The sequence below is a fragment of the Podarcis filfolensis genome, assembly GCF_964270895.1.
Source record: "Podarcis filfolensis genome assembly, chromosome: 3".
NCBI lineage: Eukaryota > Metazoa > Chordata > Lepidosauria > Squamata > Lacertidae > Podarcis > Podarcis filfolensis.
Genome location: NC_139606.1, coordinates 85,764,182 through 85,788,555, shown reverse-complemented (window position 1 = coordinate 85,788,555; position 24,374 = coordinate 85,764,182). Strand labels below are relative to the sequence as shown.

Genomic DNA, 24,374 nt, shown 5'->3' with positions numbered 1-24,374 from the left:
TGACTTCAATATAAGGCAGATCCCTATGTTCCAAATAGATCTGTGGGGTTGACAGTTTCATTTTCACTCCCTTTCCAAATGATACCCAACATGTTTACCCTTTTTATCCACTTGTAGACCTCATGGATGAAATCAGTTGTACATCTAAACAAAGCTGTGTTAGGAAGTTGAGGGGTAACAGTTCAGTATAGACCTGAGCTCCCTGAAAATGCAAAATGTAGTTGCATAAAGAAATTGCTGGGGTTGAAGAAGAATGGCAGGAAAGCTTGGATGCCTAATTTAAAGATAATGATCTTGAGTTGTATCCAGTGAAGACGTCCTTTTAGTGAAAGGGTTTCTACCTGTGCAACAGGACCTCCTCTCTTCACCTGTCACCCTAAATCTGCTTTGTAGAGTTGGGGGAGCCTCTAGAACAAATTTTGAGGGGACATGGGAAAGAGGGACTCCTACTGCACAGGCAAAAGTCATTGCATTTAACTGGATGACTTCTTCGGATACCATCCTTTGTAATGGTTTTTTAGTCAATTTCAACACCACAGCATATAACATACGGCCTAAGCAATATATCTGAATAATAATTTTAAAAAATATTCTGCCAGATTATTTTGAATTCAGTAATTGTAATCCTTCAAAAAATCAGTATTTTGTTTAGAAATTTCTACTTAGAGCCATCTGAAGACTATTCCTAGATGGGAATGTGGACTGTTCTGACTTTAAACCAAACACAGTGCAGAAAGTCAGAAAACTGCAAACATTTATTTTTGTTTTGCTTGTATCCCTGCTTGATTTGTATTACAAAAACAGATGATATGAGAAGAATATTCACTGCTTTATCCTTTGCCTGGAGGCCTTATCTCTTGACATTTTCAAGGTCAGCTCCACATTTCATACTGTGGGAAAAGAAAAGAAAGGCATATTGGAAACAATTGTTCTCTTTGTTTTATGTTAATTATACAGCTTCAATAAATGTTGGGATTACATTAAAAATAACAACTGTAGATAAGATTTTGCTACTTGCAAACTGAAAATTAGTAAATGCCTTTCTGTAGATATATATCCCATCCTATCATACAGGCTCAAGGTGGCTTTCATATAAGTACCCTCTTCTCTTGGGGGGTTGTATCCTCCTGCTCCCCCTTCCCTGAGGTGCCGTAATAATCACATGCCCAAAGATACATAATATTATGTAGGGAACAGTGGTGGCTGTCCTTTTTTCAGTATATACGAGCTAAGATGGCTCTTTGTGAATCTCTTGATATATCTGTTGCTGTTGCTGTTTCATGCTGACTTCAGGGTTGAGTGAGAGGTTGATATAAATGCAAATGCAGTGCTATGACTCCAAATGCTGCTAAATATTACTACTAGAGTAGTGGAATTTGTGAAGTTTCCTTAGGACAAGTTGGCAGGGAGATATGTTCCATAATGAAGCACTGCTAAGCTTTGTTGATTGACTCCTAAGGCTATCCGTGAGCAATGTACCTGCATTCTCGGAGGCTTTCAGAAGTTGTCACTAAGCTTCGTTTTCCCTTGTCATTATTGACAAGTCTGTTTGTAACATTTCTTCTAGTCCACAAAGCAGCTTAAACTCAATTAAGAAAGAAAAGGTTTCAAAAGGCCAGAAGAAGAACTGCAGATCAGTAATAATATTTTCATATCATTACTTGCCGTATTTGCATTGATGCAGAAAAATCTATTAGAAAGGCTTATTGCTCTTTCCATGTGAAGCCATCATGTGTGCTATAATGTCTGGCTTGACACTTCTTTAACACTATTTTTTCTTAACATTAAGAAGAAATCGTCAGCATTTATGACAGCAAAATGAGGTTGTTTTTGTTCCGTATGGAAATATTTCTACCTATTCTCATTCTCTTTGCCCCCTTTACGTTATTGGCATTTAACTAGTGGGAGACAGTGACATCGACCCTTTGCTGGTAATTTGGATGATAAAATTGCAAACGGATTCAACACTTCTTTTGACTTCTGCATTTAATAAATAATACAGGACTGTCAAATTCTTGTGATTTAGTCAAGTGTATTTTAACAGTTCTTTCTCTCTAATGTTGCACAAGGTTTTATGGATTCTTCTTTGTGGGATCTATGTCTCGGCAGTGCTGTTTTCAAAATGCTTTAGCTGGAGAACTGGCACTCAAAAGGGAAGTCTTGCTTTATCTGCATGCCGCTTCCCTAAAATATGGATTTTTCAAATTCAGCGTGTCTTTAAGTGTATCATTTCAGGGAGTGAAACTTAATTTTTGCAAATTTCTTTAGAGGGGGGTCTTAAAATATGTTTTTGGGTATGAGGAATTCAAATCTGCTATCATTTTTGTGATTTGACAACATTTAGCTTGATAAATCTGTGTTTGATTAAAAAGCATGTAAACTTTTTTTGGAAAACCAAAGAATTTTAATTTTGCCTTCTGACAATGTCAGGCAATACTATAAAAAATTTAGTTCCTCTCCATAAAACATAACCTACTAAGCATACAACATTACCTTGTAATCATTAAACAACATTAGAAAGTAATGATATCTGTTCATAAGATAAAACAACATTAGAAAGTAATTACATCTGTTAATAAGAAATTTAAACAAGAAGTTTCATCAAGTCTTGCTTTGATTCGTTCTTGGACATCAGCCGCCAACTTGCTGCTATACCACGTAAGATTTTCAGTGCTGTTTATATGCCAGAAGAACCTAAAACTCATACCATCATACAGTAGTGATACACCATAGAGCAAACACAAAACCATCTTTAAAATGTTACTGTTGTATCTGCATTAGGCTCATTCAGTATGTACTTATATACTAGGCAGACTTGTTGGGCCTCACAGCTCTTCCTGGGGATTTGAGTGCAGCTTAGGGTGCACTTCTGTAAAAGATTAATAGAAGAGGGCAAACTATAGTTCAGGAAAGTCTGCTCTTACTGCTCTCATTGAGGAACCCTTGATAAGTTTAAGGGTTTTAAGTTTCAATTCCTTGAAACCAGTTCGCTTGCAAGACTTGGATTAGTCCACAAGAACCTAACTTTTAGCCAAGCTGCATGCACAAAAGTATAACCCACTGAAGAAGGTTATATTATACAACTAAATTTTGTTTAGTTTTTTTGTTCATTTCTTATTCATCAGCATTACATTTATAAATGTTCCAACTTTGCTCTGAGGAGCTCAAGGTGGCATTTATGGTCTCCTTTCCCTCATCTGTTATCCTTACAACAACCCTATGAGGTAGGCAGGTACTGGCCCAAGGTCATACCTGGAGTTTCTTGGCTGATTCGAACCTTGGTCTTTAGGATCAAGTCTTCTTAATATTCCTGTAGCTTCCTTTTTTCCACATTCTGGAAAGATGTTGAAGTGCATACGCTGTGGGAGGGGAATAACCTTTTCCCATGGGTCTGGACATTTAAGGAGTCCATTGTTAACAGTCCTATGTGGCACCTTTAAGGTTAACCAATTCAGGCTGCAATCCTGAACATACTTAACAGGGAGAAGTCTCCATGGAATTACAGTTTCTTTGGCATGAACCCACATTAGAAATTGTGACAGCAGGGACCGCTTCTGAAACAAAGTAGCACACTTTTGTAGTTTAGTTAGGTGTTGTTCGTAAAACTGCAATGCTTACGTGTCCACAGTACAGAGGAGGTTGGAGAGAAAGCCAGAATAACTTGGCCACACCTCTGTGACCTCGGAGCTGCGGCAGGTCTAGCTGGCACCAGTCACTACAGCCTGCAGAGCGCAGATCCCACAATGAGAAACCTATGAAGCCCTACAATTTTACAAGGTCATCTGAAGAAGAACATAGCCAGCAGATTGTCTCATAAAATTTGGTGTGTAGTAGTGCAGTTTGCAATGGAGAATTACATCCCAATCTACACATTTGTCCAGGAATTGTGGATCAAGTAAGTTTGGGCCCGGTGAATTTCTTGAGCATTTTTAGTGGGAAATAAAATAAATAGGTATTGTCATAAAACCCACAAACCCTTCAGTGCTGAAACAAAACTTTTAAAAAGAGGGAAATTAATGGAAGAAATTGTGGGAAATGTTTTTTTTCCTTCCAATTTACGGCTTTATTCATTGCATATTAAAGAAAAAGGAGTGAATCATATAATTAAATGTGACTTTACTTCTACCTAGTGACATTTTCATTAGATTGTTTGAGGTGGGAACTTTTCAGACAAGATGCCCACCCTTTAAAAGGTGAAATAAATGAGTGAGAATTATTTGTGCATAGTTTGATGGCCAGGTAGACTTCAATCTAACCCTGTATTCGTTGAACTATTCATCTACAAGCGTGCACAGATTCATGTTGTTCATAAATGAAATTTTAGGGACCACTTCAAAATTACATGCAATTCAGCAACATGGATGATATCCAATTGTAGCACCCTGCTTGTGCAAATGGGAGTTCCTCTTCTGCCTTCAGCCCCTCCCCTAAATCTACTTTGGAGGGTTGCTGGGGAAGAGGGGCATTGTAGGGGAAAGGAGTGAAAGAGGAAAGTTTGGTCATTGGACCTCTGCTCATAGTACCAAAACTTAAAGAGAATTACTTTGTTTCTCAGTTTAAATTAAACCATATAAACTGCAAATTCACTTTTGTTATACCTGCACAAGAAAATAGGATAGTGGGTTGGCTGCAGGTAAATTTTATCGAATTTGAGCAATTGTTGACCTTTATAAATGTGAATACAATACATTTGCTGTCAAAAATACACATGTGGATGATGACTTATGATACAAGCAGTCTGCAGAGCTTAAAAGAATGTGGAAATGGGGTACCACTGACGATACCTCCTGGAATAAGCTCCAAGATAATTCTCCTATACAGTACAGTAAGCCCACAACATAACTTGTGCACATTCAGCTTTATGCTCTTGATGGATTCAGGAAAGAAAAACAACCCAAGGGAACGTCTAAATAACACTATATAAAAGCGGTCTGCTCAACAAGGTGAAAGTTGTGAGAACATATGGACTGAAAAAGGTGGAAAACTTTTGTTAAATCCAATACACCTTGGCATCTGCTCTGATGGTTTTGTGGGCAAGTAATTAAATTCCCTTAATTTGTAGCCAGATCATGTAGTAAGTGAAGGTTACTCAGTGCCACTTCATCATATGCAAACTCTAAAAATGCTGTGGAAAGTAATAAGGTGACTCATCAGTGAAATATGCTAGATATGTTTTCCTTCACTAATTGGGCTACAAGGACTAATAACACCCATGGTGCACCTTAGTTCATCCAAGTGAAGTCCCATCTGGTAGATGGGAGAACGTGCTGGGATCTTGGCCCTTTATACTGTGTTTATATTGTTTTCTAGCTCATTCAATATACTGTATATTTTTGCATTTCCACTTTGAAATATTGGTTTTTCCCACAGGATGGGTTCTCTTATGTACATCAATAGCCACCATTGTAGCACGTGGCACCAAGCACCTATTCATTAATTATGTAGCCCTTGAGATTGTATTTAGGGTGAGCTCAGAAGAGTTTCTTCATTCCTTCCTGCATCTTTCTTGTGAGTGGCAGAAGTTGATGTGAGCACAGGTGTGCAAAATAAAACTAGTCGGTCCAACTCAGTTGTTAATTTTTACCCACATTGGACAAGCTGTGGAGGAGCACAGGGGAGTGTGTAATAGTTTGAGGCCCATCCACAGTCTCAGGCCAGGCACAATCCCAGGGATCAAGTAGTAAATGACCAACCCCCATTAGCTTCCGATACAATAGTCTTCTCTTCACCAATTCCCATTAATCATTTTAAGACAGCAGTAGAAAAACTCAACCAGTCCTATACTTAGGCAAAAGCCCAGATTGAAAGCAAGTCTTGACAGCAAACTAGAGTTGTGGTAGTGGAAGGTGTAACCTGCCTAAAAATTGCTTCCAGAAGGAAGAAAAGTTTTTCAGCTGTTTAGACATTTTTATTTTCTCCATGAACAATTGCTTTAAATCTCCATGTTGGGCTTACAGATTTGTTCCAGGCCATGTTTTTAAAGAGTTGCATACAGTGAGTGGTGCTGCCCTCTTAGTTGATGTTTTGTGTAAGAATGTACTATGAAATGCATAGAAAATGTTCAATAGTAAAAAGTGTTCAGGTATGTCCTTAAGATTTCTCTTGAGAATTTGTTAGGCGCATAGAGGTGAAGAAAATGCAGCAGGCTTTGTTGAAATATTATCTCTTGTTTCCCCATAAAGCATAACTTGTGAAAGAATGGAAGGGAAACTGTGTATCACTGACAGGTTCATTGCAGGCTCTTCTCTGGTAATTTACATAAAATCTTCTTCATAACTTTTTTTGAGCTTTAAATCAAATGCAAAGGAGAATAAGACGGTGGGAATGTTGACAAGCAGAACCTGTCCACATTTTCCAGAACTTCTGAAATATTGAATATCTCCATTTCTGATGAATTCAGTCTAGACGGTCTCTCATTTTAGCTCAGTCAGCTTGGCTTGTCAGCTTGTAAACTCTGATAAAGGAGAAGAACTCATCATTACTTCCTGCAGAAATAGCTAGCTGGAAACAAAAATATATATTTTTTCTGCTGAGGATTGTTGGAGAGGCTAGAATCCCTTTCACTTAACTATAAAACTTCTTGGAACTGGAGACTGTGTATCTTCTCCATAATGAGCCTTCCTCGAGGTGCTAGGACTAATGAAATTCAGTAGGGCAGCACGGCAGCTGAAAACAGAATCCCCACCCCCACCAGAGAATACTTTTTCTGTCACTGGATGGTATTTTTATTTGGAAGGGAGAGAGGTAGTAAGGGGGCTGTCTTTCCCCTTTTCTAGCTCTGGCGGGCAGAAGGGAAGTGAATGAGCCCCAGGCTTGCTGTGGCTCATCCTCATAACATTAGGCAGGGATGAGTTTGAAAGCATTTGCTTCCATATTAGTTTAGCTTTTTACATCCAAACCTAGACAAAGTATGACTAACCTGAAATATGCTTTGTTGAAACAAGCTACCCCCTCCCTGTTTGGTGTCATCTGCAAATTTGATGATCGTCCCCTCAATTCCTCCATCGAAGTTTTATAAAGACGTTGAACAACAACAGGCCCAGGACAGAACCCTGTGGCACCTCACTTGTCACTTTTTTCCAGGATGTTGAGAAATCGTTAGTGAGCACTCTTTGGGTTCAGTCAGTCAACCAGCTGCAGATCTACCTAACAGCTAAGATATATAACTATAACTTATATATAACTATATAACTAGTAAGATTAAACTATATAACTTGTAAGATTCAACTACATAACTAGTAAGATTAAACTATATAACTTGTAAGATTCAACCGCATAACTAAGATAAAACTATATAATTAGCCTGCCAGAGGTGAACCCTTGTTGGTGTAAAGTGCTTCCTAATTTATTGTTTTACCCAAATCTGCTCTTCAGAAATGATCTGTGGCTTTGTCAAAGTCCTTTTACATGCTTCCCCGCTAAACAAATGCAACCCATATTTCTTAAACAGAAATTTGCAGGCTTCACATGTCAAGTTATAGTGAATGAGAAGATTAAATACATAATTAATTCTATTAGCAGAAAGCACCTCTTTTTCGTTTTAGTATAGTTATTGAATAATTTATATGCATTGCTTGTTATAAGTTGCTTATTAATATTTTTGTGGAAGGTTGATCTGTGGAGCTCTAGAGTGAATTTGGTCTTCAATGAGACCTGGATGGGACTGGTTTCTGACCAAACTGTTTGCATAGCAGGCTGGTTATACCTATAAGTCATTTGGTGATGGGCTTTCATTTAACACTGCTATTCCACCTGTTATGGATGAAGAAAAGCTCTCCTCTTCCTAGCTCCTCCGTACCCAGAAATATTCTGGTCCTGGCTTTAGTTTAGGTGGGGACAAGTGCAATACCTATAAATGGTTCTACTGCAAATCTTATTTTTGCCTGCCCCATGCCATCCTTTCAGCTCTGCATTGATTCTGGTTATAGAACTGCAACTCACCATAGACATGAATAATATTATCCACTAGAGTTTTTCCCCATGAGTCACTTACACCTCCAATGTCAAGGAGTGAGTGGGGAGAAGTGTAACCAGTTAGCTCAATCAATACATGAGAGTTCATGTACTGGAACTTGAACATATTTTGCTCTCTGTTTTCTTTTTTTGCATTGTGTCACTTGTACTCATCCTTGCAAATTCTCTCTTATATGAAAATGGAGACATGGGATATAAATGTTATATAAATGTCTGAGTAAGTCTTCTGAGGGAGTGTCTTTTGAACTATTTTCTGGGACTGTGCGGATGTCCCCCATCCCACTTAGGTTTTTTTGTACTTCAGATTTGCTGCCCTCTAGTCAGCTGCATGCTCTGGCACCGGGGGCAGAGAGCAGGCGGGGGTGTGGCTGGCGTGCTTCCTGGGGGCGTGGCACATCGCCCGTGGGGGTGTGGTGTGCATCTAGGAGCATGACGTGCCACCCTTGGGGGTGTGGCATGCGTCCTGGGGTGTGGCGTGGTGCCTGTGGGGGTGTGGCGCCCAGCACGGTGGGGGTATGCACAACACGTGTTGGGGGTTTTGGACTTCTGCCTGTCCAGTGCGCTTCCCCTGTGCAAAAACACTGCTTGCTCTCAGTGCAATCTTCAGGAGAAAAACTTCACCTAAGGCAGGAACAACAGCAGAGCTGCAGCGGCGTTGTTTCCGTGAAGTAGAATAGGAAGTAACACAGTCCAGAGACACGATTCTTCTAATCTAAGAAGCTTTTATTATTTACAAGCAATAAATCTCTCCACCGGAGAATTCGGACATCCTTTCCGACTCAGAACACAAAGCCGACTGAAATCGAAACCAACTTTCACAGAACAAAGAACAAAGAACTGTGACGTACTGGCTTCCTGTTGAAGCCCTTCCCTCAGGCACGAAGCACAAGAAGGTCAACTCTTTAACCACCACACTCTACAGGGGGTGCAGCCACGATGGTACCCCCCTCCCTGATGGTGCTGTGGGCGGTGCACTCCCCCCGCCCCCTATTCCTCAGCCGGTGCCTCCAGTTTCAAGTTTGAAATTTTCTAAACTTTATTTTGGGTTTGCTGGATCCCCAGAAGTTTTCACTTTATATCTCTTTCCCCTACCCTCCTTAGAGCTTCTTAATGTGAGTTAATTAAAACAGCACACAAAAAGAAGTTTTTTGATCACTTAAAGAGTTCACATGACATTATTATTTAAGCCAGGGGTGTGGAATCTTATTTATGTTGAAGGCCTCATTCTCTCAGGCGCAATCTGTCAGCATCCACATGCTGGTAGTGGATGGGAGCAGAGCCAAGAGTGGCACTTAGCATTTTCTATTTCTCTTTTTCTCTCTCCTGCTCTTGCACATGCACACACAGAGCAGAGGAGGGTATGATTACCAGGAGTGGCAGAGGAGGGGGAGCAAGAGTGAGTCCACAGTGTCTAAAGGACCAGAGTCCCCATCTTTGATCTAATAAATATAGATATGGACATCTGTGCATAGGGGAGGGAGAAGATGTGCAGGACTATGAACAAAGTCCCAGAATCTTTTGAGAATAATGCTGACTTGCTAACACACTCTCAGACAAAGATTAGGTAATTCAGATCCCAAAAATCTGTGAAGGAATCCAAAGGGAGATAGTTTCATAAACATTTCTAATATCCTCCCATAACTTTGCCTTCTATACAAAGCTATGAACAATTGAATGCACAGAGAGTGCAATAGTTTTCCTGACTCCAATACTTTTCCTGACTTAGCAGTTGGTTATTCTCTGTCCCTTGGTGGTTGCACATATTGAGAAGAAGCTGCTGTTCACGTTTTATAGATCAAACAGCAGGTCAAAATATAACTAATACTATTAATATTTTTCAGACTACTTCCAAAGGGACAGCATAATAAAAAGTTACTTGATTCAGAGGACCTGTTAGCAAGAGAACAGTGTGTATACATTAATAAATCCACCTCTGAATCAGCACAGCATAACTCAGAATAGCAGTGAGATGGTGGTATGGACTGTTCTTCAGTATAGGTGTCTGCTAGTAGTTTCTATGCTTAATGTTTGTACAACTAAGCATTGCATATTGGAGGCTTCCAGGATGTTTTCAGACTTGGTAAAAGGCAACAACTCCTTTAACTGATACTAATAAACAGATTTTTAAAACGTTTATTTGGCTATGTTCAAAGCAACAAGCAAGTAGTAGGTCCTCTGCATGGAGGAGGAGAAGAAATGCTATTGGGTGGCAGAGAGAAAGCGGAAGTGCTCAACACCTACTTTGCTTCTGTCTTCACCCAAAAGGAAAGCAGTGCCCAACCTGGTGATAACAGAATAAACAATGCAAGGAGGGAGCTGCAGCCCCAGATAGGAATAGGGGTGGTCAGGGAACCACTAGCTACTTTAAGTGAATTCATATCTCCAAGCCCTGGTGAACTGCACCCAAGGTTACTAAAGGAGTTTGTGGATGTAATCTCAAGAGCCTGTTTATAATCTTTGAAGATTCTTGGAGAACAGGTGAGGACCCTTCAGACTAGAGGTGAAAAAATGCCCCCATCTTCAAAAACCAAAAAACAAGACCCAGATAACTACCGACTGGTCAGCTTGATGTGGATACCAGAAAAGGTACAAGAACAGATAGTTAAATGGCCAGTCTGTGAGCGCTTAGAAAAGATTGCTGTGATTACTAAGACCCAGCATGAGTTTCATCATGCCAGACGAACCTCATTTCTTTTTTTGATGGAGTTACAAGCTTGGTGGATCAGGGGAATACTGTTGGTGCAGTGTAACTTGATTTCAGTAAGGCTTTTGACATAGTCCCACATGACATTCTTGCCAAGAAGCTGGTGAAACGTGGGCTGGACGAGGTAACTGTTAGGTGGATTTGTAGCTGGTTGACTGACCAAACCCAAAGAGTGCTCACTAATGGTTCCTCATAATCCTGGAAAACAGTGACAAGTGGGTGCCACAGGATTCCAACTAAACACCAGGAAGAATTTTCTGATGGTCAGAGCTGTTTGACAGTAGAATGGATTCCTTTGGAAGGTGGTGGACTCTCCTTCACTGGAGGTTTTTAAGCAGAGGTTGGATCTGTCATGGATGTTTTCGTTGAGATTCCTGCATAGCAGGGAGATAGACTAGATGACCCTCAGGTTCCCGTCCAACTCTACAATTCTATGATTGAGAAGTCCCTTAAGGCCTAATTCTGTCACTGATGCAATTCTGGCATTAGCTGAGCTTAGGTGAAAGGTTGTTAATATTCTCCCAGATTCTGCAGCGTTTAATTAATGGGACTTATTTCCCCAATTTGTTAAAGTATTAACTGAAGTTCTTCAGAATCTCAGTTCTGCTATTTACTACATGTATTGATTAGCTTTTATTTAAAGACACTTGGTTTATAGTATTTTAATCTTGTTGCTCACATTTATTCGGCTGAGTAAATGGGATTTCTGCAAAGACAGTAAGTAATGGCTCTGTTCTTTTAAAACTTGAAATAGATTGCTGAAAATTGAGGCCTTTTGGTGCATTATGGGTTAGGTGAGAGAACAAGTGAACAAAATGGAAATAGAAAACGTTGCTATGTGGTAGTTCAATTCCTTAACTTCAGTGAAATGTAGGCTAAACAATTTTAGAATCATAGCAAGACCGTCGTCAAAATAGGAAGACCAGTAATTCTAATGATTATAATCCTTTAATTGTAATAGTGTCTATTAAGTCTTGATATATTTAATTGTCTATTTAAGTGTCTTTATATTTAATTTTAGCTTTCACTCAAATATAATTGTGATACGCAAATTAGAGGGAAAGAAATTAATAACATTGATTCAGTTCAGCTTGAGTAGAATTGACAATTACTGAGAGAATTTCACCTTGCTAGAGTCTGGCACAAACCAAGCTGAACACAATCATGAATGATACTGACACAATCCAAACATTCACCTGAACACACAAAGGGTTAAACAGGGATTGCGCAAGGTTGCACACACAATTCCCTATCCACAAGGAAAGCAGAGTTGAAGATGTTCCTGATGTTTGCTAGGGAAAAGGGGGAGCCAAGTTGTGGGGTGTATATGTATTGTGTGCATGTACATAATGGATCTTTTCTATTGGAGGAAGAATAGACAGATCTTGCAAAACATACATAGGCCTATTTAGTTGTTGCTTTCTGAAGCAAGATTTCACCCCATAAACTGTATTGGGCCTTGCATCCTCCATGCCATACTGTGCAGAGAAAATAATGAACAGTTGTGAATTGCAGTTATTGTAGAATTTATCTAATCCCTCAGTCTGTACCTGGATTGAAAGAAGATGTTCGTTTGCAGATTTTTAGAAATCTTTTATTTGAATAAACTTTGTACACCATAATGATTCACTGGTTTACTTCATTTGATGAACGGCGGGTTCTAGCACCCATGGTTATTATTGGGTTCAGATTTACTCCTTGAAAGTAACAAGTGAACAAAGCATTAATGTTACTACTTTTGTAGCCCTGCAAGCAAAATGGAGAAATAGAACCTGTCAGTTAGACAGGCGGGGGATAGGAAATGAGCTTCAGGCTTGCTTTCTTCAACTTAATCAAAACATAAACCTTATTCTCACCTTTTCAAGCATATGTAGACTTAACGTACGGAGGGGAAGGCAGAATTGGCTGCTCACCCTTTCCAGATTCAAAGGAAGCTGAGAATGGGACTTCTCTGGGTGTCCAGTTAGAGGAATGTAAACCCGACAATGTAATCTGGAGCCCTAGCAAAGGTGTGGTCAATCTTACTCCCACCTTCAAAAGTTGATTCTTTGACCATAAAGATTGTGAGACTTGAGCTGTAATTTGACATAATGTTAATATCTGACAAATCAGTTTGTGCAAACCAAGCCAGAATTGCTGCTTCCCTGCTCCCACCCCCCACCCCATGTCAGGAAGTGAGAAAATTAGAATATATGAAAAGATGAGGAAGCGCGCAAGCATGAGAGTCATTTCTGATGCTCCAAATCATGCTTTGGCAGTTTATCTGAATTGACCCAGTCTCTTGATTTTTGATAACAAAAGTAAGGAAACCATTAGTGTGTATTACACCCCCACTTATTTTTGGATGCTTCTGCATCCTCTTGATTGCCCCCCCTTCCTATAATGTCTATACCCAGATCAATGGCACCAGGTACAAGGAAGCAGAAAAGCAATTTTATGAAGCAGCTGTGACATAATTATAAGATTTGTTTCCTACTCAGAAGCTATTGCTGTCAAGGGAACCATATTTAACTTTTAAATAAGACTCGTTCATCCTTTTGAAGATGAATGCAATGTGTTAGTGAAAGGTTGATACAGCTTCTTTTTAAAGGCACCTGTTAATGCATTTTACCTTGCTAGCATTTTCAGAGTGAAGGACCTGAAGATAGTTTCTAGATTGGTTGTCAGCTTATACCTGACAAGAGATGCCTACACACAATTCTATGTAGGTCTGTGTGCTTGTGGGAGAGAGGCGGGGGGTAGGTAGGTGGATCAAAATTCTTCGCTTTTGCTTCTGTTTTGTTTCTTTTGGTGTCCTCTACCCTGGGTCACTGAAGGGATTGTACACACATGAAGGTGACCGCTGGCTGCTGAAGGATCCTGTGTGAGAAACAGGGATGGGAAGATCTCCCAGGGTGAGAGGCTGGGAGAAGAAAGGGAAGGTCCCATGTGAGAACTGGGAGGGCCCACCCCCTTCTGTGTGAGACGAGGACTGGGATCTACCTTTGAGAGAGGGCTCTGTGTTTTCTTTTTCTTTCTTTCTCTGTTTTTGTTTTGATTTAAATTAGTTTCTTTTATCTTACTATATTACAAAAAGCCTTAATAAAATATTATTGGGGGGTGTTTCTGTGTCAGGTGTGGGGGACTCCCTGGTCCTGAATGGGGTAACTGCCTCTGAAGGACCAGGTGCACAGCCTGGGAGTCATTTTGGACTCACAGCTGTCCACAGAGTCAGGTTAATTCTGTGTCCAGGGCAGCTGTCTACCAGCTCCATCTGGTACGCAGGCTGAGACCCTACCTGCCCGCGGACTGTCTTGCCAGAGTGGTGCATGCTCTAGTTATCTCCCACTTGGACTACTGTAATTCACTCTACATGGGGCTGCCTTTGAAGGTGAACTCGGAAACTATAATTAATTCAGAATGCAGCAGCTAGACTGATGTCTGGGAGTGGCCACCATGACCATATAACACTGATCCTGAAAGACATAACATTGACTCCCTGTATATTTCCAAGCACAATTCAAAGTGTTGGTGCTGACCTTTAAAGCCCTAATGGCCTCGGCCCTGTATACCTGAAAGAGCGTCTCCACCCCCATCATTCAGCCCAGACACTGAGATTTAGCACTGAGGGCCTTCTGGCCACACTACGAGAAGCGAAGCTACAGGGAACCTGGCAGAGGGGCTTCTCGGTAGTGGCACCCACCCTGTGGAACACCCTCCCATCACATGTTAAGGAGATGAGTAATTGTACAATATTTAGGAAACATCTGAAGGCAGCCCTGTATAAGGAAGCTTTTTAAGGTTTAATGTTTTACTATGTTTTTATATATGCTGGAAGCGGCCCAGAGTGGCTGGGGCAACCCAGTCAGATGGGTGGGGTACAAATTATTATTATTATTATTATTATTATTATTATTATTATTATTATTATTATTTTGACTTCCAGGAACACCATAAAGCTCAACATTTTGTTTGACCCTCTGTATCATCTAAATGTAGCAATTTGAGAAACTGAAGATTGAAAGTCACTGGCTATAGACTGGCAGTTAAAAGCATTAAAAAAACACACCAAACAAACACTGGATTTTATGTTCAGTCAGTTCACATACATTCTTAGTCTCAGAAGCTAAAGCTATTTACCATTTCCTGCTGCCACTTTATCCATTTATAATATGAAGGAGGCATTATGAAATGGGAAAAAGAAAAAGCATTTTTATATTGCTAAATATTTTAAAATATGTTTTCTTCTCTCTCATTTTCTTTCTGTTCATCAAATATAGCCTTGGAGAGATCTGTGAGGCACATTTCATAATGTTTTGTTACATTCCAAGCATAAGTTTTAGGGGGGAGTGGGGGACGAAGAAGCACTGAAAGGTTTTATGGGTGCCATTTTCATGCTTGTTTTCAGACATTATCTGCAGTTGTTTGCCCTCTAGAAATAGTACAGAGCTAAGCATTCACAATTCTTGCAGACTTCAGAACTTTGAATAGCTTTGTTTTATAGATATATATAATATCAGCTCATTTGGTAAGAAACCTGTTCTGTTGATGCCAGCTTCTCTTACAGACAGGAATAAGAAAACAAAATCACAGAAAGGTTCACCACTGAACTCAGTTATAGGTCTATAAAGGGTGGGATAGAAGTATAATGTTCAGTTTTCCCTTCCCTAATAGTGTGAAATAGAAAGTGGACAATGTTTATTTCTCCATAAAGCCGTACCTTTTCTTTAAAATGTATATGCATGCTAAACTAGAACAGCAGGACTTCCACATCACAGTTTCCCACCATTGATTTTCTCTGTGGCGCTTTCTTTAACTTTTGATCTTCTGTACCTTCTCTACTTTCTTCCCTTTGGTGTTCTTCTCCTGTTCCTGCCCTCCGCTTATCCCTTTTTACCCTCTGTCCCTCATTAGCTTGCTCAATATACTGAAGTACTTGGAATGAAGTGTCTGGATCCAAAGATTCTTACTTAGGAATAACTGAGCTAATTGGGATTTTTTCCCCCATTGTTCCTGCAAAATGAAATGTGAGAAAAACAAGTAGTTTTTGAAGAAATGGAAGCGGGAGAAGGGTCTGCAGATAGAATTCAGAATATAAAGTATGAAATACTCTTTACTTTGACCAGTTTTTGTTTTTATTTTTTTGGAAAGCATCAAACATGATTAATAGTTTTTGGGGATTCTGAGCAGGCGCTTGATCGATCAGCTGCTTGTTAATGAGGGGAAAGCGAGTTAAGAGGCAATGCAGTCCACCTACCTGTGCAACAACCACCTGCCTTTTTTATATTCTTGTTTCCCTCTAATGAAGTAACCAATTGGTTTAGAGTGATCAATGCTGACCTATTAGGATCAGACGCTGTTCTGGCATTGCTAAGGCAATTACACAGAGTTGCTGGCTTCTAAAAAAAAAAAAGTTTGTGTAAAAAGGCCAGAGACTTTGAAACGAATAAAAACTACATTCCTGTAAGGGAAACAAATATTCTGGTTGGAATGAACTGTTTGTTTCTTTCTATACACAAAATCAGAAATCAAGGTCAGCATCATTTGTAAGTTGTTCTTTCTGTCTCTGGGATGTTCTAGGGTTGTATCCAACTAAGTCATTGTGTGAGCAAAATTATTTCCATGAGCAGAATGGAACTTTTCCCTCACTCTCCTCTCTCTGTCACCACAAATCTACTCTTTACTCCCCCCCCCCCAACTCTCTGGAGTTTATTTGGAGGGTTATTCTGTAGGGGCACTGAATTTTTGTTGTTTTGTTGTACTTATGTAAGTTGTTCTGCTAGAGCAATTACTTAGTATATGGGATTTTCCATGCACACTGTGTTTTTTACAGAAATACTTAACTGCATTTTAAACAACTTGCTGCAGCTCTTTATTTCTTTCATCAAACGGGCTTGAATGGGATAGCCTGCGAGTCCCCTTCAACTCTATGATCAGTTATCTTTTGGAATGAAATAATAGGTAATGTGTACAGTTTGCTGCTAAGGTTTGTCTTAGGTAATTGAATATAATGTGTAGAATCTCTACATTGTTTGCCCATTTGTTGATCTGAACAAGGGACAGGTTTAAATTTGGAATTTCCTATGTGGAATAAAAATAAAAATACCAGGATGACTATAAAATATATATGACACAGATAAATCGTTCTGATATGTTGATGAAGATGAAGTTCAGACTCCTAATTTGAATTGGCTGCCAGATAAGATTCCTGTAAAGGTTGCTTTATCTCAGTGTTTTGGGATCATCTCTGGGGTAATAGTCAAAAAGTGGTGTAAACAAATAAGGATCTTAAGGAAAATATGCAGACATGGCAACAATTTTAATTCAACTTACGCAATTTATTTAAGATGCAGAGTAGCACTATATGATGATAACCATTAAAAAACAGATACAGTATAATAAGAATCCTAGGCTATAAGAACTGATATTGTAGAGAAAGTAAGTATCTGAATGCATCAGATTATATACATTTCCTTTCAAAATTGTCATGGCAAGAGTTTGCCAAGTATTCTGAGTCGTTGTCTTTTTTATCAACTTTTTCTAGAATTATCTGGGGGGCATTCCAATATTTAAAAGCTGCACAGCTTCTGTTTGGACAGACTTGAATATATGATTTAAGTAGGATTATTTTTGAACATTTCAAGGTTCAGCAACATTGCAAATCCTAAGGTGAATAAAACTTTTAAAAAATTAAAATCATTGAGACATGACTGCTGCTGTTGGATATTCTGCTGTCCTTCACATGACCCACTGCCACCCTTCCAAATCTCAGGTGGTTGCCTCCCCAGCACCCCTAAGTTAATACACTTCTCATTCACTCCCTTGCACCCCCCTTTCAAATCTGTTTCTGTGTTTGGCCCCCAACCCATACACACATTAGCCTACTATTCTTTACCTTCATCACTTCAATCTGTTCACCATTATTTATCCCAATCAAATAATCGCTCTGGGTAACTTCTGATAATGATGCTGCCATCTCCTCCTCTTCCTAAGCTTTAAGCCAGCTCCAAAGTTACAAATACATCATTTGCATGAGATTCTTTTTTTAAAAAAATCCTTTTTAGCTGCATGTGACATTTTCTTTGTTGCCAGACTGTGCACAGCAGGACATGAAGAAAATGTCTTGTAAAAAGATCTGAAATGTTTCTCAGTGAAGAAAAGAAACCTTCCCTGGTTCTTACTAAGAATGTACACAGTGGTGTTTAAATGGTGTTTAGATGGTGTTTAGATGTTCTGTCTCCTAAGCATGTTATCGTAACATAATTTATCAACTGGGAACTCTGCTATTTTAAGAACCACATAACTACCTTATTACCTTGTTAAATATCCCATAACTAAAGATCAGTCTAGCCAGCACTAGACAAACAGCCAGATGTAGCTAGGAAACTCACTATAACAGGGTGTGATGGAAGTAACCATCTCCTAATGTTTTACTGCAGCATCTGGTAATCCAGCCTCAAAAATAAGCCCACAATTGCTATCACCTGTCAAAAATATCCTGAAATAGTTGTGTGAACGAAGGACCCATCTTTAACATGGCTTGGGGAAGAGAATAGAGGGGGTGCTCAAATTTGCAGATGGCACCAAACTGAGTGGGGCTGGTGATTAAAGCCCTGGATACCTTCAAGGCAACCACTTTTCATACCAGTTTATCTACAGCCTGTGATCTGACAGAGATACCCTCCTCTATATCCCACTTAGATGTTTTTGCAATTTTTGAAAGCGGTGTATAAATGTATTTAGAGATATCTAAAAGCTGTGTATAGATATAAGCCAGTGAATTCTTACTGGCAAAATCTTGAATGCAATTCAGTAAAAACCCAGTGATCAACAAACTCCTAATGAATCACATTCTTCGTAATGAATGTGTGGATCTTCCTTGATCTTCATATGTCTATAGGTCTGTGAGCTGGCTAGAATAACCTGTGTCACGGGTGTCAAACACAAGGCCCGCAGGCCAAATCCGGCCTGCCAGACCTCATCATGTGGCCTGTGTAGCCGCCGGCGGCCGCCAGCCTTCACCTTTTATTCTCGCATTTATTTTTTTTGACACAAGAAAGCTGCCTCTTCAGCGCATGCGCGGCAGCCTACAAGCCAGAGAACATCTGCCCTCTAGCGGCGCCGGCCGTTCTACACAGGAAACCTCCACTTTACATGCATTCAGGAAACCTCCACTTGTTTTTATATTGAGCGCATGCCATCCTGTGATGTGACAGATCCAACAGCTGCCTGAACCCTTCTCTCCTGTACTGTAAGTCCTACAGATACAACCAGCCCTTTGAGGGTGACCAAACTGCTGAAGCAGCCCCCGATGAATTTGAGTTAGACACCCCTGACCTATGTGGTCCCTAAAAGCATTAGGTACAGAAAAGGAGATGTTTCTGAAATGCCTGATCTAGAATGACCAACGGGTCTAACTACATTTTCCAGTTCTCTCTGTTTTATGCGGTTTCCATATTATAGACAGTTTTCCAAAGTAACTAGTAAAATCCCTGATTTGAAGCCATGTCATCATTTAGTTTCAGTGCTTCATTCCTTCCTAACATGGCCTTGTCAGTTTCAAACTTTAATTAAATTGTTATTCCACATTCCTAACATTTGATTGTATTCAACAAAGTTATACATGGAGTAAACCCACAGAAATTAATGTAACTAAGTTAGCAATGTCAATTAATTTGAATGGGTCTACTCTGATTACAACTAACGTTGGATACAAACCATTAAATATGTTGTTTTCCAATAATATAGCACATTTTAGTGAGTTTTTGGACCCTAAAATATTTCCTAGTATAATCATAAGTAAACTGAATAGCTCTAAGATGAAAATTCCAACTTTACTTCTTCATAAATGACCTGGAGTAATTAGTGAGGTAGTCAAGGACAATATAATCCATTTATAATATTATACATGTGTGTTGTTCAATTTTATATGTCAAAGATTTATGGGAAGTCCAAGTGCACAATTTTTACTGGATCATTCCTTTCCCATGTGCTTGCAGAAACCCTCAAATATTTTAAAATATTAGTATTGTAAGACTTCACTTCTAAGAAGCTATGCTTATTTTTATCTCTCTGTAGCATGTTCTACATATATATCAGTTCCACTTTTAACAATGCTTTCTACCCATTGAACTGCTTTCTGGGTAAAAATTCTGCTTTGGATGCCTAGTTTGCTTGCAAGATGTCTGCTCTGAGCTTTTCCTATCTCACTAGTCATGGCTCCCCCTGCCCCCCACCCCGGCAGTGATTATGAAGGGTCTATCTTGATGACTGTGAGATATAGAGCTAGGATAATTTGGAGGTCTTCTTCAAGCATATATTACTACTTCTGACAACAGGGGAGATCACATGTAAGCTTTTGCCAGAAACAACATCAATTAGTGAAATGGCACTTGAAACATTTCTAAGTGTTTAAAATTTGCACACTGATGCTATCAAATAGAAATGCTGTTGTTTGATGCCTGGAGATCAAGTAAAAAACGGAAGTTGCTGCCTTTCCCAAGTACTTTTGGTAACAGATGGACTTGTAGGGACTGAGCTGCATTTATTATGAAGGTTACTAAATGGGTTTTGGTAAATGTTAGAAAGGGTTCAGTTAGTGGGGCATTATACGTGAAATTATAATTCAGTTCACTGAGGCTTTATTGCACCTATGGGTAAAGAGGCTCTGTTTTGTATCACCTAAATTGTGGCCAAGGACAGGCTTGTACCCAGCAGAAGCGTGTGCTTAATTTAAAAATGAGCGATGGTAGCAAAGGACCTAGGCAAGGTCAAAATTATTTAAAACATATATTCTTTGTCACTTCCACACATTGTGCAATGAAATGAAAAAGTTTGGTTAGTTGTCCACTTTCACTTTAGTTTGATAATGGTAGCCTGTGATGTAGAATGCTATAATTTCACTAATTTTCTTCAGGTGAGCAAACCTTGGATAAATTGAAAAACAGGCTTTAGCTTTGCATGACTTAAGAATTAGGTTTCTTACGGAAGGTCATTGGGAAGACGGGTTGGCAGAAGAGTTGAGAGATTATAATAATGCTTTTTACTCTCAAATTGTTAGACAAATTTCCAATGTTAAGCGTTCTTTTACTGCTTAATGTGAAAATCTGTCATCTTCTTAAACTGTGTTTGTCACAGATAATAAATTTACACAAACAGTTTGGTTGATAGCATCTGAGCTTGGGGAGAATGTGGTTCTATGTTTCAGAGACTATTCAAATGAGTCCCTGTTGAGGAGAAAAGCTGTTCTTGTTAAAAATAGCTAGAATTATTTGTTGCAGGTAATGTGAGTTTGTTCTTAATGTGAATTTATGGTTTCCTTTACCACCTTTCTTCCCTTCCATAAAATACAGTAGGATTTAAAAATAACTGACCCTGTGACTCTATTGAATCCGGTGCATTGTCCACTCCTGATTAATAACCTTTAAAAAATAAATGGCATTTGCTGGCTGTGTCCTGTTCTTTGGAGGGCAGCAGTAATTAGCTGTTAGCTAGTGACTATGTTGCATAGTTTACAGAATATAATGCAAGTTAGTAAGCCCTTATACTTGAAAGCAAAGTAAGTGATACTGTAGAAAATGTGTATTTTAGTATCCAGGGTATTTTTTGCTGAGAGTGGGAAGCTGGAATTTTTTCCCCATGAGGCAATGAAATTCAAAGCTTTGAAAAGGATTGATTTTATACTATGATATCATGTACATTTTAAGGTTAAAGCTTACTTGACTTCTCTAGGAATGAAATTTCATATTATATTTAATGGATCTTGGCTCTAGTTCATTCAGTGGATAATGCATGCTACCTCTGGAGTCCACTATTCTTACAAATGCATTTAGTTCTTGTTTCACTCTGTACTTCGGGTAGGTTTTTACCACTTTCTTTTTTCCACTGATATAAATGGTAAGATGTTGTTCGAGCTTGAAGCAGCAAGTTTCAGAAGAGAAAAAGACTAACATCAGCATTTCAAATCCAGTGTAACTCATTAATACCACAATTCACATTCCAATTAAACATAAGTACTTGAATTTAAGCTTGCTTAGTCCTGTTGGTGCCAGTGAAACAAAACTAGTTTAAAGCCATAGGTTTAGACTTTCGGCTGCATATAAAATTATTTTTATGTTTTCTGTAAACCTTGATTTATTGAATTGTATCCTAAGAACGTGAATGGAAGGACAACTGCCACCACTGATACTCTGCAGGCACCTGCACAAGAATTCACTCAGTACCATAATTGTCAGGATTTTATATTAGTTCTCATGCAATTGGAAGTACATCTTTCAATGTCATTTCACTTTTGCTGTGCCAAGATCTTAATGCAAGATTTAAACAGCTTTTCCATGTATAGAAGATGCCTTCCTCATGAGGAAATGTGCTTTTGGATCCAGCCCTTGTTAATAGACCTATTCATATCGCCTCCTATGTGATCTGTTGAGAAGTTTTATGAACACACTAGAAGTTTGTTCAAGCCACCAGAAAATGTCAGACTCATTCAAAGCATATGCACCACAGCAAATAATGTAATATACAGGAGGGGAATACTCTGGGGAAAAAAGCTGTTTGGGTTTTTTGTTATTATTTTAAACGTTCTTTAACTTCTAAACCTCAAATGTCTTTTATAAAAATGACCGACTGTCTTGGCATGCCATGAAGTCCTTTTTAACAAGAAAAATGCTTGTATTAATATTTTGCTTAAGGATTCCCTTTGGATGAAGTTGGACATGTTTTTATACCGGGGTTCATAGAATCCTAGAATCGTAAAATTGGCAAGGAGCCCAAGGGTCATCTAGTTGAACCCTCTGCAATGCCAAAGGATAGGTAACAACATTATCAAACAATGCAGTTGTCTTTGCTGTCAGTTGAGGCTCAGGTGGCCTCAGTGGCACAGAGCGGGATGGTGGCCCAGGTGTGCACCTGTCTGGAAAAGGGTAGCCTAACTGTTTATGCTCTAGTAACCTGTAGATTAGATTACTGCATTGTGTTATACACGGAGCTGTTTCTGAATATGGTTCAGAAACTTCACCTGGTGCTGAATTAATCAGCCGAGTTGCTCATCAGGGCAAGATGGTTTGAGTAATCCTGGCCCAACTGCACTGGCTGCCAGTTAATTTCCAGCCCCAATTCAGAGTGTTGGTTTTGACCTATAAAGTCTTAAATGACTCAGGACTGCAATAACTCAAGGACCACTTCTTTCCATATTAATCAACCTAGACCCTGCAATCATGATCTGGGGCCCTGCTTCATGTGGCCCCTCCCCAAGTGGTCCAGAGGGTGGAAACTCAAGAATAGGCCTTTTCTGAGGTTTGTGGAATGCTCTCCCCCAGAGCGGCTTGCTTTGTTACATACTTTAGGCACCATGCAGAAACGTTCCTCTTTTACTAGGCCTTTGGCTAATTAAACAATTGAAGGCCCTTTAAACTGTGTGTGAGAGAGGAGGGTGGGGCATAGTTTTTGTTTATTATTATATTATGCATTATAATATGTATCTCCATTGTGTTTTTGTATTGTAAACTTCCCTGTGGACCTCGGGTATAGGGCAGAATGAATGAATGAATGAATGAATGAATGAAGTGCCCAACCTGTTTAGGGTTTTATAGAATACATAGTAATCTTTATAGGAGTTCCCATTAAAAAAAACCTGCTTTTACTCTTCATGATTTCCTACACTATGTGTAAAAGAAAAGGAAAGGAAAAATGAGTTATTTCTGCAACTCAGACACCTTTCAGGCCTTGTTTCTGTCAAATGGCAGACTACTATTCATTACTGCTAGACTCTCAGGAATATTTTGTTATTTTAAACTGGTATGAAAATATTAAAAGATAGCTGAAGAACTGCTGTATAAAATGCATATAGCACTCATATTGATGCTATAACTCAGTGTGACTACAGTGGTATGTAGCTTCATAAAAGACTTCTTGGTTGCATTAAGGACCATTCCAAGGTTGAAATTATTTTCCGTTTTTCAGTAGCAGCAAAAATATTGATTGCCAGGTTTTAGAAGAAGAATTATGTTCCCACTAATATAGTTATATAGGATATAGAAGACTTAAGTTACTCAAATTGTCTTTCCTTTAAGGAAAGTTGGATGGAAAAAAGATTGGAAGATTTGTTCTTTTCAGCTGGGCTTTTTTGTTTTTGTCTTTATCAACCTCAGTAACAAGCAAAAGCAACAAGCAGAGATGAACGTGTTTCTGTATCTGTTTAAATAATTAGGGTATGAATTATTTCATATTGGTCATCACAAATTTGGTGATACAACACATTACATTTATGTCTTTTATCTCCAACTGCACTCACCTACAGATTAGTAGATATGATTACGTGGTGCTTCATTGTCTTCGGCAATTTGCTAACTGACTTTTGGAAATTGTCTCTGGGCAGAATTATGCTTAATGGGATTACTTGATTTTTCATCTGAATCACATGAAGAAGGATAGTAGGATGCAATTATAGCTCTGCAGTCTCACCAGTGCTCTGTTTCTTTTTGTGGTTCTCAAAGTGTTCATCGGGACTTCTGTACGAAAAGACCCATAATGAAATTAAATAGTTTAAATTTGGGTCTTCTGTAGCATCCTGCTGATTTTAGCAGTGGGATAAGTCTGCCAAAGAGAATTCAGTTGCAGCTTTAGGATTTTAAAAATGCATTAATGATTATCTATATCCTGCCATTATCTATATACCTTTTAAAACTTTTACTAAGTTTTTACGCTAGTAAGTGAGTTA

At 39.0% G+C, this 24,374-nt stretch overlaps 1 protein-coding gene and 1 long non-coding RNA gene across 6 annotated transcripts in view; one reads left to right on the top strand and one right to left on the bottom strand.

Annotated features, from left to right (window-relative positions):
- Positions 1-24,374, top strand: part of BTBD9 (BTB domain containing 9) — a 150,461-nt gene that overhangs the window by 42,496 nt on the left and 83,591 nt on the right. The window lies entirely within an intron of this gene.
- Positions 779-24,244, bottom strand: LOC310758433. The gene is made up of 4 exons (XR_014545778.1): positions 24,119-24,244; positions 3,253-3,334; positions 1,480-1,585; positions 779-890 (listed from the first exon to the last, which is right to left on the bottom strand). It is a non-coding gene; the product is annotated as an uncharacterized lncRNA (long non-coding RNA).